Source organism: Panthera leo, chromosome B3 (assembly GCF_018350215.1).
Source record: "Panthera leo isolate Ple1 chromosome B3, P.leo_Ple1_pat1.1, whole genome shotgun sequence".
NCBI classification, from domain to species: Eukaryota; Metazoa; Chordata; class Mammalia; order Carnivora; family Felidae; genus Panthera; species Panthera leo.
Genome location: NC_056684.1, coordinates 1,176,038 through 1,192,014, shown reverse-complemented (window position 1 = coordinate 1,192,014; position 15,977 = coordinate 1,176,038). Strand labels below are relative to the sequence as shown.

General features: G+C 50.2%; 1 long non-coding RNA gene across 1 annotated transcript; it reads right to left on the bottom strand.

Annotated features, from left to right (window-relative positions):
* Positions 1 to 5,462: 5,462 nt before the first annotated feature.
* Positions 5,463 to 7,074, bottom strand: LOC122221512. Its single transcript, XR_006203269.1, has 3 exons — positions 6,999 to 7,074; positions 6,202 to 6,405; positions 5,463 to 5,968 (listed from the first exon to the last, which is right to left on the bottom strand). It is a non-coding gene; the product is annotated as an uncharacterized LOC122221512 (long non-coding RNA).
* Between the last annotated feature and the right edge of the window lie 8,903 nt (positions 7,075 to 15,977).

The following is a 15,977-nucleotide window of genomic DNA, read 5'->3' as shown; positions in this document are numbered from 1 at the left end:
TCAAAGACTTGAATGTGAGACCCGAAGCCGTAAAACTCTCAGGAGAGAACATCAGTGGCAGAGCTCCTTGACATTGGTCTTGGTGATGATTTATTTGACTTGATTTGACACCAAAAGCAAAGACAACAAAAGTAAAGATAACTCAGTGGGACCACCTCAAACCAAGCAGCTTCTGCATCAACAAAACAAAAAGGCAGTTTATGGAATGAGAGAAGATATTTGCAAATCACGTATCTGATAAGGGGTTAGTCTCCAAAATACATAAAGAGCTCGTACAACTCAATAGCAAAACGAAACCCCGAACAATCCAACTAAAAAATGGACGGAGGCCTGGAACAGACACTTCTCCAAAGCAGACATCCAGAGGCCAACCGACACGTGAGAAGACGCCCAACACCACTCATCATCAGAGAAATACACGTCAGAACTACAAAGAGTTACCACCTCCCATTTGTCAGAACGGCTAGAATCAAAAACACAAGAAACAAGTGTTGGCCAGAATGTGGAGAGAAGGGAACCCTCTTGTGCTGTTGCTGGGCATGCGCACTGGTGCAGCTGCTCTGGAAGACAGTGTGGAGGCTCCTCAGAAAGTGAAATAGAACTACCCTACGACCCAGCAGTTGCCCTGTTGTGTACTTATCTGAAGAAGGCAAAAATAGTAACTCAAAAAGATATCTGCCCCCCCTAATGTTCACAGAAACATCATTTACAATACACAAGACATGGAAAGAACCTGAACACTGACTGACAGCTGAATGGATGAAGACGATGTGAGACAGATGCCATATGACCTCACTCATGGGTGGAATCTAAAAACAACGCCACACAAAAACAAAGAAACTAAACTCAAATATGAGTGGAATAGATGTGGAATTTAGGAACCACATGCGAAGTAACCGCTTGAGCTAAAGCTGACCCTAAATGTGGAATTTAAAACAAGCAAACAAACAAACAAACCATAGATACAAGCTCACAGATACAGAGAACAGACAGGTGGTGGCCAGAGGCAGGGGGCAGGCATGGGCGAAATGGGTGAAGGTGGTCAAGGTACAAGCTTGTCGTTATAAGATCATTAAGTCCCGGGACGTAGCATACAGCATGGTGACCGTAGTTAACAATACTATGTTGCATATTTGAAAGTTGCTGAGAAAGTGGATCTTAAAAACGTTCTCGTCGCCCGGAACAAGTTCTGTAGCTACGTATGACGGGTGTTGACCAAACACCGTGGTGATCGTTTCGCCGTATATACAAATACCGGATGGTTCGGTTGTACGCCTGAAACTAACATGGTGTCATGTGTCAGTTACACGTCAGCAGAAAAGGGTACATTCTACTGGGGACCAGTGTCCGTGCCACGTCATAGGGACTGTTTGCGGTAAAGGTGGGCACAGCGTGTATGGGTGGCAATGAACAAGGATGACCGATTCTGCTTGGGGCAGTGGTGGGGAGGTGACCCCGGGGGAGAAGTTTGCCGAGAATTTGGATTTCTGGCTGGATACCCGCTGATGGACTTCCGCCTGTCCGAATACTACTTGGCAAGTTCCTTTTCCTCCGAGAATCTCGCTTCCTCGTCAGTGTTGCGAGAAGCCTGTCTCACGTCTCTTGCCGTTGGAACTTGAGGTGCTGGGAGCGTGCGTGTGAGTGGGCAGGATGGTCGTGCGGACGGCTGGGGATAACGGGGTAGGATCGTCTCTAGGGTCGTGTCTTGCCTGCCTGCTTTCACTGGCACCTGGGTTCCTCTGCCCTGCCCAGAGGGAGGCCAGAGGTGAGATCTAGACACCAAGCAGGGCCCAACACAGACGGAATTCGAGCTGGCGTGGGCAACAAGGCCACGTGACGAGGGCTTCCGTGCTCCTAATCCAGGGGCACACGTATTCTTCCCGAAACCCTGCGGGCTCCGCTCTCCTCCCTCCAGCTCGGAGCCCCAGACGTCACATGTGCAGCAACATCCAGAAGGGGAAACCCCTGTGCCTTCTTTCTCAGAGCCATGGGCCCCCGGGGTTGGTCAACCGGAGGGTGGGGGAGGACCCTGTGTACAGGGCATCACCCCGGGGTCCCCACGCATTCGTCGGTAAGAGCACGGAGCGCCAGGACTGACTGGGACTGGTCTACACACGGGGGAGTGGTGAGGACTCCCGGCCCCTCCTCTCGGGACACAGGACACTGGGCCTGGGGAGCAGCGGTCCAGCCCGCTTTGCTGGGGCACCAGTGACAGTCACTGTTTCGTGGCTCTCTGGGTACCAGAGTGGGGCGTGTGGGAGGGCCCTGCAGAGGCACAGGTCAGCCCAGGGCAGTGATGATGGTGACACTAGGGACATCGAGTCCGTCGGTCAGCGTCTGAAAGCCGCCCAGCAGTGAGTACGTGCAGCTCAGAGGCCACGTGAGCAAATCCTGTATAAACGGGCTGTGCCCTTGGAATAAAACATAGGTATGTGATGCTCACTTAAAAATGTCATGTCTCTTTAAATCAAACCTTCCTTTTTTTCCAGGCAAAATAAACAAATCGAGTGCAAGGCTCCGTTCCGCAGGCTGGGGCTCGGCGCCCCTGGCTCAGCCTCGTTCCGGAGGTGCAGGAATTCATAATTGGCGTCCCCTTGTCACCAAGGCACCTTAACGGCATTTTAGAAATTATTTGTGGTGCGAGCAACGTTGATGGAAACCAGACTGGAAAAAAGTTAAGCCGTGCTCCAACCATATAACGAATCAGCTGTTCTTGGTTGTTGACGTTTTGTCCCAGCTGTTGCCTGTGTGCACACAGAATCCAATCGCAGGACTGCCCTTGTGGTATTGGCACACTGTGAGTGTATTCTCTGTCTATTGTGCTTTTTTAAAAATTTTTTTTTTATGTTTATTTATTTTTGAGACAGGGAGAGATAGAGCATGAGCGGAGGAGGGTAGAGAGAGAGAGGGACGCACAGAATCTGAAGCAGGCTCCAGGCTCTGAACTGTCAGCACAGAGCCCGATGCGGGGGTCAAACTCACAGACTGTGAGATCATGACCTGAGCTGAAGTCGGACGCTTTAACTGACTGAGCCACCCAGGCGCCCCTCTATTGTGCTTTTTAAGGGCTGTCGGGTTTCTTTCTTTTTAAGTGTATTTATTTCGAGAGGGAGACGGCGAGCAGGGGAGGGGCAGAAAGAGGAGAGAGAATCCCAAGCGGGCTCCACACTGTCAGCACAGAGCCCAGCCCGGTGCTCGAACCCACGAACCCCGAGATCATGATCTGAGCCGAAATCAAGAGTGGGACGCTTACCCAGCTGAGCCACCCAGGCGCCCCCAGTGGCTTTGGGCTTTCTGCCCTCGATCTCCCCTCCCCTACCCAGATCTGGAATCGATTTGAGGTCAAGTTTCCCCTGCTCCTGCTTTGCTTTTGGGTAAGGGGTTGCCGCCGTTAGGCGAAGGAAGGCAGGCTGTCGGGACGCGGCAGGAATTGTGCGTCTCCAGGGAAGGCCGCCTTCTTCTGCAGAATTTGTTCCCCTTAATGATCTCGCTGCTTTCATTGTCCAAACATTTTCCCGACTCCCTTATCTGAGAGCCCGGGAATTGTGAGGTCTGGAGACCGAGGCAGAGTGAAGCCTCATTAGAGCTTTGTCTTAAAATAGGGCAGCACAGACCCAGGGTGCGGAGGTAAGCCCCGGGCAGCGCGGGGTCACCGTGGCCCCGCGGCCCGGCCTTGTCCTCCCTCCCGGGAGGACGCGGGTGCTGTGTCCTCACGCTCCTTTACCCTGAGCTCAGACGGAGACTCGGGGCCGTGGTCCTCGGGCCGTGAGCGGCCAGCAGCAGCTGCGGTCCACGTGCTGTGTCCGGGTCGGGGGCAGAAGTGCAGGGAGCCTGCAGGGGAGCGTGTTGTGACTTCCCTCTGCGGCCCAGCCGCCGGAGGCTCCCAGAGGCCGAGCCCTGGGGAGACCTGGGGGAAGATGTGAATTCCAGCAGGTGTGAGCCGACTCACCTGTGGGATGTCCCGGGAGGGACCGAGGGCAGCACAGCCCTGGGGAACTGACACCAGCAGCTCGTCACCTTGAACGCGGTGGGACCCGCGGCCTCCTCCGGATGAACGAGACCTTCCTAAGGGCTCCTGTTCCTGTCTCTCCCACAGCCCCCACAGCAGGGCTCCCCCGTCTCAGGGCTGCGGCCCTCCTCACAGCACATCACTGCTGCCCGGAACCACCGTGGCCCCGAGCAGGTCGAGGCTCACTCCGGTCCTACGGGTGGGGCCGAGGTGTATGTGTGAGCTGTCTGCGGCCGCCCAGGCATGAGGATGTCTGGGCTGTCCTTGCCGTCATTGTCACAATGAAGGACAGATGAAGCTTGCTTGCAAGAATGATCGTGTTTTATTTTATTTTTTTCGATGGAACGAGAGAAGATATTTGCAAACGACATATCGGATAAAGGGTTAGTATCCAACATCGATAAAGAACTTATCAAACTCAACATCTAAAAAAACCAAATAATCCAGTGAAGAAATGGGCGAAAGACATGAATAGACACTTCTCCAAGGAAGACATCCAGATGGCCAACCGACCCATGAAAAACTGCTCAACTTCACTCATCATCAGGGAAATACAAGTCAAAACCACAAGGAGATACCGCCTCACGACCCTGTCAGAATGGCGAACATTAACAACTCAGTCAACCACAGATGTTGGCGAGGATGCGGAGAAAGAGGATCTCTTTTGCACTGTTGGTGGGAATGCAAGCTGGTGCAGCCACTCTGGAAAACAGTATGGAGGTTCCTCAAAAAACTAAAAATAGAAGTACCCTACGACCCAGCAATTGCACGACTAGGCATTTATCCACGGGATACAGGTGTGCTGTTTCGAAGGGACACACGCACCCCCGTGTTTATAGCAGCACTATCGACAATAGCCAAAGGATGGAAAGAGCCCAGATGTCCATCGATGGATGAATGGATAAAGAAGATATGGTATGTATATATACATACAATGGAGTATTACTCGGCAATCAAAAAGAATGAAATCTTTCCATTTGCAACTACGTGGATGGAACTGGAGGGTATTATGCTAAGCGAAATTAGTCAGAGAAAGACAAAAATCATACGACTTCACTCCTATGAGGACTTTGAGAGACAAAAAAGATGAACATAAGGGAAGGGAAACAAAAATAAAAACAGGGAGGGGGACAAAACAGAAGAGACTCATAAATACGGAGAACAAACTGAGGGTTGCTGAAGGGGTGCTGGGAAGGGGGATGGGCTAGTCAGGTGCTGGGCACTGAGGAGGGTACCTGTTGGGATGAGCACTGGGTGTTTTATGGAAGTGATGAGTCACCGATTCTGCTCTTAAAGCCAGGACGACACTGTATGCTAACTACCTTGAGAATAAAAAACATTTACAGTTAGTTTATTTATTTATTGGTAGAATCCCAAGGAGACCCTGTTGTCAACACAGAGCCCGATGCGGGGCTCGAACTCACGAACTCACAAGACCATGGCCTGAGCCCAAATCAGGAGTCGGTCACTTAACGCGACGAAGCCACCCAGGCGCCCCGAGAATGACCGTGTTTTAACGTTTACAGACGAAACTCGAGCACGGAAACGTCCTATACGCAGCTGCCCCAAGGGCCGATTGCGGGAGGAGCTGGGGGTCTGCTGATGGGCTGCGGGTGGGATGCACCTTCTCGTCCCATCACCATGTGTGGTGACTGCTGCCTGCTCTGGAGGGGACGTTGAGGCTCCTGCCTCCGAGGCCTCTGGGACGAGGAGGTGGCTCTGACTCCTCCTGAGCTAGGCCCTGGCCTGGCCCCGCGTTCTGGCCTCCCTTGTTGAGTGACCCCTCGTGTCACAGGGCTGGCCTCTGGGAGGGCCCGCCCAGGCAGCCGCAGCGGGGGCCTCGGTGCCCCGTCATCTTCCCGCCTGCCGTCTCTACGGCAGGCCTCCTCCTCCCCTTCCCCCTCGTTCCCTCTGGAGTCAGGACCCTCCCAGCTGTCGACGACAGGACCCCACTCAGTTCTGTGAAAAGAATCAGGTACGTTCACATCTCACTTAACGGGAACGTGCCCTCACTGTCGAGCCTCGTCTCCTGACCGCTTCATCCTGCGAGCCTGAAGCTCGGTCCCCATTAAACGGCCAGCCCCTGTCCCCCCGCCACCTCCTTTCTGGCCTCGGCCCCCCATCTTCCCACCTGGGAACCCCGCGGGGGCGAGAGAACGGCTCTCCCGAGGCCGTATGTTAATCCCCTGTACCTGGGGTGAGGGGCCCGCCTGCGAGAGCAGCACAGCAGACCGGCACACAAAGCTCTGCTCCTGATGACGCCCTTGACCTGCTCACCAGAACTGGGTCTCACCACCTCCAGACGTGCCCTTCACTGCCCCGGCCTCTGTCTGTGTCACTGCTTCCAGGGAGCACAGGATACCTGCCGTAGGGCGTAAACGCGATAAAACCTCACCCTAGGAAAGAAGACGGGAAACAACAGGCGGTGATCGCTAGTCCTGCCACACAGGAAGACGCAATTTCCTCCTCGGACAGTGGAGTCGTTCATCAATCAATCATATTGGCCACCCTTCATTTTGTTCTCTGTGAAGAGCTCTCCTGTCCACTGAAGAACAGATTCAGCTGCTGTGCTTTTTTTTTTTTTTTTTTTTTTTTGGCCTGGAATGCAGATGTGATGGCTGGGGTTGCGGCAGTTATTTTGGGTTCATGAGGAATGGCCAAGAACATCTGAGACTTTTAGCCCTTGGATCTTAAAGCTACTGGATCAGTGTCACCAAACCATCTACCTCCAGCCTTCTTGTTATATAAGGAAAAACATTAAATAAATACTAAGTTTCCTCTGAATCTGTGCTTCATCTTTTTTATTTCTGCGTCTGAGCCACAGGCCTTGATGTTTTGCGTTATAGTTTCCCTCAGATGTGGCCTTGTGTCAACATGAAGCTCAGAACATGAAGCTCTTCAACATGAAGAACAGACCCGGGAACTCCATCCCCTGAATGGGACCCCCCATCAGTATCTGTCTCCGGCTCCGTCCAGGGCCCAGTCTTACCCTCCGCCGTGTTTCCTCTTCACTCCCAGGAAGCTTGTGATACCTTTATCTTGGGGTGAAGAATTTGGATTTGTCAGAAGAACCTTTCTAGACACAGCCGGGGCCCATAAAATGCCCAACAGTGGTTTCAGAACCAAGTATGAAAAGTTGCACTTAAGTTCCACTTAAACAGAAACGCATTTTTCATTCATAGCCAAATTAAAAGGCTTCGGGATCTGTGAGTAATCTTGGGCTGCTCTCCCCCCCCCCCCCCCCCCCTTAACTGTCAGTCTCCTAATTTAACCATCTGGAATTCTTTTTAAAGTGCCATCCTATTCAGCATTTGGAAACGAGGGGCCCGGCTCTAAATGGAAAAAAATCTACATTTCATTGCAGAGGGAGAACTCGACGCCAATGTCCTATTCGACAGAGACCGCGGCAACCTGTATGCCTCGCGGACGGCAGAGGGGAGCTTCGGAAAATTCATTCCACGTGTGACGGGAGACCCCCAACTGGGGGAATGGACGCGAGAACTGGAAGATGCACTCCCCGAAGACCCGGGCGCCTGCTGCTGTCTCCCTCTGACGTCCGTGGCACGAGGCTTTGTCACGTGCGGCCACGGCCTGGCTGACACAGAGCACCAGTGCCCAGACGCTGCGAAGGTACTTGTCGTCTCCCTGGGGCTCCAGTGCGACCGTCTGTCCTGTCTTTTCATTTCCTGCATCAGCACCCCCCGCCCCGACCCACCGCCCCCGGCGGGTCTGGGCTGCCTCTCCCCGCGTCCTCACAAGCACCAGGGGAGGCGATGGTTAGTGCAGCTGACGGGTGACCAGCTCCGGTGGGGCGCAGACCTGACCTTCCTGCCCCCCTGGTCGTGGGGCAGGACCCGACAGCTAGTTCTGGCCCATGAGCGGGAGTGAGTACGTCGTTCCTGGGTTGGGGCATCGAATAGCCTGTGTGTGACTTTCTAGAATCCCCCGCTGAAGTAATTATGGAAGCAGAAGTGAATTTGGAGCCCCCCCATAGGCTCAGACCCCCGAGTGGCTGGAGGGACCAGAATGGCCCTGCCCACCTGCAAAGTCATGGAGCAGGAGGGACAAATAAGTCCGTTTTGAGCCAGAGGTTGGTAAGCCACGGCCTGCAGTCCAAATCTGGCTCGCTACCTGTTCTTCAAATGAGGTTTGCCTGGGACACAGCTTGCCCGCTCGTTCATGGGTTATCTGTGGCCGCTGTTTTGCTGCAATGACAGAGTTGAATAGTTGTCACAGAGACCCTGTGGGTCACAAAGCCTCACATATTTCCCATCTGGCCGTTTACATAGAGAGTTTATCAGCCGTGTTTTCAGCCACTGCCTTTTTGTGACTGGTTCTTACCACAGCCCAACCAGCCTCTCCCGGTGGCTTACAGAGCACAGTCTTTAAAGCTTGTTAATCTCGTGGGCTAAAAAAAAATAGCGTTACGTTATGTTTAGTTTACATTTCTTTGATTATTCCTGGAGTCCCACCATTTTCCATTTGTTCAGTGGCCGTATTCCTCTTTTGACCGTTGATACTCGTTGCCTTTTTTTTCACGAAGGGCTGAGTGATTTTCCTCTTGATCTGGTTGAGTTCTCAAAGGAGGGAGGGTATTAATCGTTTGTAGCTTACATTTGATTTATTCTACCGAGTCTCAGTTTAGGAAAGAAATAGTCCCTTCCCTCCAGAAGTTGGATGAATACTCAGTTAAATTTGCTTTAGTCTTTGTATTGGGTTTAAAAGCATATTTTAATCCAACAGCAATCTTAGCACAAGGGAGAGGGTAAGGGACGGGGTGGGATGCTTGTCTCAAACTATTTGTCGCTCAGCTTCCCCTCACCCATCGTGTTTTTGACGCTTACCTCTTGTAGTTTGATAAGTTCTTCTGTATTGAAATAGCCCATGTTAAGGCTAGTTTTTCTGTCGCACGGATTATCCTGATTATTGTCGCAAAATGCTTTCCTCATAGTTTCACGGTTTACACGTGAAAACGCAAGCGTGAAGGTCTCACGTGTGCACACAGTCGACCGTACAGAGAGGGCTGTCGCCACAGTGAGGCAGTACCCGTCGTAGAAACAGCCCGGGAGGCAAGAAAAACTCTAAGACGTTAAGAGCTACAATGTTTGTCCGAAGCGGTTTTACGGTTTTCTCCATCTTTCCAGTTCTGGCCATTTTCACAATCTTCTCATATGCACAATAATGGAAAACTAATTTATTTTGTGGGAAAAACCGCATCCCAGGATGGAACCTCGCTCCCCGAATGCCTTTGCCTGCCTGCGCTGTTGACTGCCGTCGTGAGAGTTCTGCCGCGCGTCTGGAACGCTCCTGCCTTTTAATTTCTCCGCGGCCGTTTCCTATCTTGCCAGGAGCTGCCGCGGTCACCCCCTTAGCTACTCACACAAAGACCCTTATATCCTTCTGCTAGTTTTTCAGGACTCGGTCTCTACTGAGATTTAGATCAGTTCTGGTGAAAGCCTGACTCCTGCGGGGAAGCCACGGGAGGCCGGCCGCGGGAGATAGGAACCGGGGCTTCCAGAATTCTGGGCCCACATCCCCGCCCGCCCGCCCGCCCCACCTACCATGTTCTTTTCTCCTCCGCCTTTGTGTGCCCCCCACCGGCCTCCCCACCACGCTGGCTGCCACACCAGAGACTGGAATCCCGCTCCCCGCTGACCGCCCTCACCGTTAGCACCGCCGGGCTCGTGCGCCCCCCGGAGACCCCCGTCCGCCCCTGGTGCACGCCTCTGCCGTCACTCGTTTGCGTTTAGCGGATCTCCTCCTCTCTGGTCTAATACAGTCTTCTAGCGTCCCAGGGCCGTCCTTCTAGAACGCAGAGCTCAGATCAGGGTGTTTGCCCAAAACGCCTACTGTTGACTTTGCTGCCCCGACACCCGTCCTGCTCTCACTGCACAGTGTCTGTCTCATACTCTTGATACCTGAGCCTCAGCATTTCCTAGAGCAGGAGCTCATCACGCACAGAGCTGCTCTTTGTTGCATCACGAGGGCCCTCCTTCCTCCCCAGCATCTATGTCTCCACACCCCCCGCATCGTGACCAGCCGTGTGTGCTCTGTAGTTTGCTTTGCCTCTTTTCTTTCTTTGTTCATTTGTTTCTTAAAGTCCACATCTGAGCGAAGTCCTGTGATATTTGTCTTTCTCTAATTTCACTTGGCATAATCCCCTCCAGTTCCATGCGCGTAGTTGCAAATGGCAGGAATTCATTCTTTTTGATTGCTGAGTAATATTCTATTGTATATATACCGCATCTTCTTTATCCATTCATCCATCGGTGGACATCCGGGCTCTTTCCATACTTTGGCTATTGTCGATAGTCGGGGTGCGTGTGTCCCTTCGAAACAACACACCTGTATCCGGTGGATAAATGCCTAGTAGTGCAGTTGCTGGGTCGTAGGGTAGTTCTATTTTTAGTTTTTCGAGGAACCTCCATACTGTCTTCCAGAGCGGCTGCACCAGCTGGCCTTCCCACCAACAGTGCACGAGGGTCCCCCTTTCTCCGCGTCCTCGCCAACAAGAGCTATTCTCCACGGAGCATTTTTATATGTCAGGCGCTGTGCTAAGAGCTTTATATATATTAACATATGGATTTCTCATAACTCTGTGGGGACGATATTATCAGTATCTTCATTTTATAGACGAGGACACGAGGTGTAGGAGGCCCAGGTAAACCGCCCGAGCTCTCACGACCCCTGCCAGGTGCGGTGAGGAACCCTGGCCCGACCCTGGCCCGGTGTCTGTGATGCCAGAGCCCACGCTCCTGGCCACTGGGCCGCATTTCCACGCTTTCTTCTCTGACTTGCTCTTTCCGGGTGTCCGCGCCCTGTGCTGACCCGGGCAGACATCCACACCCCGGGTCGTGCTCGTTCGGACCCCTAAACCACGACACTGACACTGGCCGGGAGGGGCAAGGCGTTTATCCAGAGCAGGAACTGGCTCCAGAGGCCCTTGGCGGCCCCTCCCGGCTCTGGGCTGGGTGATTTGTGCAAATGCGTCCTGGACCGCGGCCACGGACCAGTCAGGGCACCGCGGGAAAACGGAAGCGCGTTTGGGACGTCGTGTGTCAGCTCGGCTCTTCGTCCGGGTTCCTACTTCAAGACGGGAGAGGGGGACAGCTATGCGGTCAGCCCGGGGTCGGAAGGTTCCATGTCCCGGGCCGCGTCCGCGTCTTACGGGGTGGCGTGGGGGGCGGGCTCTTCCTAGATGTGCTGCTTTTCAAAGCTCCGGCTTCAGTGACGTCGCTCTGACGTCAACTGACGTGGATGGGAGCATTTACTCCGTGGGAATCAGCACAGTCCATGCAGCACTCAGCAGAACACCACCGGGTGGGATCCACTGGTTCAGGGCGCAGACTCCACCGTCACGAGGCCTGGGTGTGCGTCCCCACAGCAGCACGCGCCAGCTGGATGGCTCTCTGAGCCTCAGTTTCCCCGATGGCCAAGACAGGGATGCAAACAGCAGCGTCATAGGGCAGGCGTGAGGCTTATGTGAAACGATGCGTGTCCAGGGCTTGGCAGAGCGTCTGCCCCTGTCAACCCTCAACAAGGGGTGTCGATTATTTAAAAAAGATTTTTTTTTACTGTCTATTTACTTTTGAGAGAGAGAGAGTGCACACAAGCGGGGGAGGGGCAGAGAGAGAGAGGGAGACACAGAATCCGAAGCAGGCGCCAGGCTCCGAGCCGTCAGCACAGAGCCCGGCGCGGGGCTCGAACCCACGAACCGCGAGATCACCACCCGAGCCGAAGTGGGAGGCTCAGCCGGCTGAGCGCTGCAGGTGCCCCATGGGTGTTGATTGTTATCCCTAATAAGCAGGATAAGGAAGTGCGCAAAAATGACGAGGTGAGCACGGCCACTAAAATGCCTTTGCGCCCTCGACCACAATACAAGGCGCCAGGGAGACAGGAGCGAAAACAGGGGCGCGCGTTCCCGGCAGGACGGACGCGCGTCGGGGGGTCCTGCGCGAGCCAGGAGGTAGCGGACGGACCGGCAGGAGGAGGCTGTTCTGGGCAAAACAGAAGGAGTGGCTCGCAGTCGACTCTCCTCGTGGATTCCAGAGGCGGAGCCACGGGGCCCCGTGGGATGGGGTCTGAAGTCCGCAGACCGGGGCACCAATCCACGTCGGGCGCTTCTGTGACCTTGGCCCGACCTTTGCGGGCCTGTGCCGTCTCCTCTCCGGACTGAAGAGAACCGACTTCTGCCGCAAGAATGACAGCCAGCGCTGCGTGTGGGGATGACCTCGGGGGAACCGCCGAGCCGGCTGAGTCATCAGGGGGCCCGGCCGGGGCCGCCGAGGGCACGTGGAGCCTCGACATGGGGCCGGCACGCTGGGCGGGGCCCCTTCCCAGCAGGGGCGTCTCCTGCTGCAGAGGGCCTGGAAACGGGGACCTCAGGTGTTGTGTGTCCTCGTGAGCGGGCCCCTCGCTTTATCCTCCTCCCGTAACAACGACAGTTCCAACCGTTCTGGGTCCCTTATTTACTAGAGAACGCTTCTTTTTTACTTTACTTTACTTTTATTTTATTTTATTTTACTTTACTTTTTCCTTTACTTTATTTTTTTATTTTTTATTTTATTTTATTTTATTTTATTTATTTTACTTTTTACTTTATTTTTTTATTTTTTATTTTATTTATTTTATTTTATTTATTTTACTTTTTACTTTATTTTTTATTTTATTTTATTTTACATTACTTTTTACTTTTTTTTTATTTTGTTTACTTTTATTTTATTTTATTTTACTTTACTTTTTCCTTTACTTTATTTTTTTATTTTATTTTATTTTATTTTATTTATTTTACTTTTTACTTTACTTTATTTTTTTATTTTTTATTTTATTTTATTTTATTTTACATTACTTTTTACTTTATTTTTTATTTTTTTATTTTGTTTAATTTAATTTTATTTTATTTTACTTTACTTTTTCCTTTCCTTTACTTTATTTTTTTATTTTTTATTTTATTTTATTTTATTTTATTTATTTTACTTTTTACTTTTTTACTTTACTTTATTTTTTATTTTTTATTTTATTTTATTTTATTTTACATTACTTTTTACTTTATTTTTTTATTTTTTTATTTTGTTTAATTTAGTTTAATTTAATTTTACTTTACTTTTTATTTTATTTTTTTAATTATTTATTTTATTTTATTTTATTTATTTTACTTTTTACTTTATTTTTTTAATTTAATTTAATTTTATTTTACTTTACTTTTTCCTTTACTTTATTTTTTTATTTTTTATTTTATTTTATTTTATTTTATTTTATTTATTTTACTTTTTACTTTATTTATTTTATTTTATTTTATTTTACTTTTTCCTTTACTTTACTTTATTTTTTTATTTTTTATTTTATTTTGTTTTATTTTATTTTATTTATTTTATTTTACTTTACTTTTTACTTTATTTTTTTAATTATTTATTTTATTTTTTATTTTATTTTATTTTTTATGTTACGTTACATTACGTTACGTTACGTTATGTTACGTTACATTATGTTACATTAGAGGGAGAGGGAGAATCCCAAGCAGGCTTCAGGCTCAGAGCGGAGCCCAACGCAGGGCTTGATCCCACGACCCTGAGATCATGACTCGAGCTGAAATCAAGAGTCAGATGCTCAACCGACTGAGTCCCCCAGGGGCCCCACAAACAAACATTTTAGTAGGAGTTTCTAATTTCACTTTCTTTTTACCACCATATGAAATTACTTTATGTAACTATTCATTTTCTCTTGTGTTTGTTTTTTCTCAACTAGAACATAAGCCCTGTGAGGTTTTGGACTTGGTCTGTTTTATTCACCATGGAATTGCCAGCGTTAAGAAACGTACCTGGCAATATCAGTATTCATTGCATGAATGAATGAGTGGATTTTTCTTTACAAAAGCGTTGTTTTTTCACGTGAGACACTTCCAGTCACTTCCAGCGTTGTCAGAATATCGTGGCTAGGTGTATCTCCTGACCTCCATAAACTTGGGAAACAGGGAGATAAGAGTGAAATTCATAATAAACAAGGTTAGTTCATAACAGACCGAAAGGTGCAAAGTCGTCTCAAAGAGGCAAAGTGCGTTAAGGTTCATGAGGTGTGACGTAACGAATGTACTAACGCAGGTAAAGGCTGTGACCAAAAAGAGGTTGGACAGTGATGGACGTACAAATGGAAAGGTAGTTGGAGGGCTGAACTTGGGCCGTTTCCTCTGAGGACGCAGGGGAGGCATCCTGGTCGCTGGATTCGAGTGTTGAGTTCCTGTTGAAGGGCTCCCCCACCACGACAAGTGGCCACTGGTTTATCATGACCTCTTCTTGAGTTCCCTCTCACCCCGCCATTTTCTTGATGGCCCCTTACCTTCCCAGCCAGGTCTGCTTTTTTGGGGGAAAGTGTGCGGGTCATAATTACCAGAGGCCCCTGGACCCTACAACTGTTGTACTTCTCTTTGTGACACAACTAACATAACAAATTCTGGTGTTGTATATCCTTCTCCTCACCCTGCTAATGGGAGTCTAGCCCCGTTCCCCACGTGCTAGCAGTTATGGTGTTGAGCCTGCACAGCCATGGGTCAGGCCGACATTTTGGGTTGTTCACCGTGAAGAATGTTCCTTAGTGAAAGCTCCAAAGAGGCCACCATCATCTCTTGGAGCTACCATGACTTTGCTATGGGTCACTCCCCTATGATCCAAACATCTTTGGGAAGAACTGAAGTGGTCTTTGTAACAAACATATGGCACCAGCAGTACCCACCTGGAAAATTCTTCCAGGGAGGCCAGTATTTCTCCAGCCACTTCTCCTCTCCTCTCTGAGAATGACCTTCAAGGCCACTTGGGATCGCTGTCACAGCATGTCGTTTCGTCCAGCCACTGAGCCTGTGCCTTGTGCCGGCTAGAGCACTAGTCACCAAGGGCCATAGTCTTTAGTAGCAAGAGCCCCTGGGAAACACCGGCCCTCACACCCATGATGAGAGCTCCCTGTCCGACTGACTACCAACTCACTGGACTTGGTTCCCAACGTTCCTGTATTTTATTGATTCCAGAGGTTACATCTGCATCCAAAGACCAAAATTTCTTCACCATTCAAGACCAAGACATTTTAATAAACCTACCTCAGTCTCCAAGGGCAATTTCTCTCTAATAAATTTATGTTTCCATAGCGGCAGCATCATTAAAACAGGTTTTACGGCTTGTCTTCATATAGTAACGACTTTGAAGGGACATAATAATTCAGAATACAACCCTAGGATCTTTGTTGGAGACAAAGCTTTCCTCAAAAGCCCTTTTTAGTGTATTCATTCTTAACTCAGCCGCTGGGCAGTCTCACTGTGAGTGTTAGCGTTTTCCATTCCTAAGCACATTCTAGTTTTGCTTACACGTGTGAAAAGAGGTTGTTTTATATTCTTAAATCTCCCTTTTAATATTCAAAGGCCATTTTAAAGTTTCTGAAGGATGAGCGTGGAAATAATACTTTCGCAAAGAATGTACCCAGCTGTCCTCAACCCTGGCTCTGCTTTAAAATCACCTGAGGTGCTTTGAAACTACCTGCCCAGGTCCCATGTCACAAGAAGTAAGTCACAGGCTCTGGGGGTGATGCCTAGGTGACTCACATGTGTGCAACCATGCGTGCGAGTCACAGAGCCCTAAACCTGGCTAGGGTGAGGTGCCAGAGGGGAGGTCAGAGAGCCCTGGAGACCCAGGTGGGGCCCCCACTTTCCTACAACGAGAAAATGTTGGATGCTCACCAACCAGGGGTCTCACTGTCTTGGGCACAGTGACCAAGACACGGAACTTTTTGGATGAAAACAGGAGGGTCTCAGGAGACCTAGGATGGCCACCCTACTTGTGGCTCAACACAAAGTGCTCTCCATACTCTACGTTGGAATGAGGCCGCCATGACTTTGTGGCCTTCATCTCTTGGCCAACGCCACCTGGATTTCTGAGCTCATCCAGGGGCCCTCCCTCTGATGGACACGCAGACCCGCTATGGTTTCTCT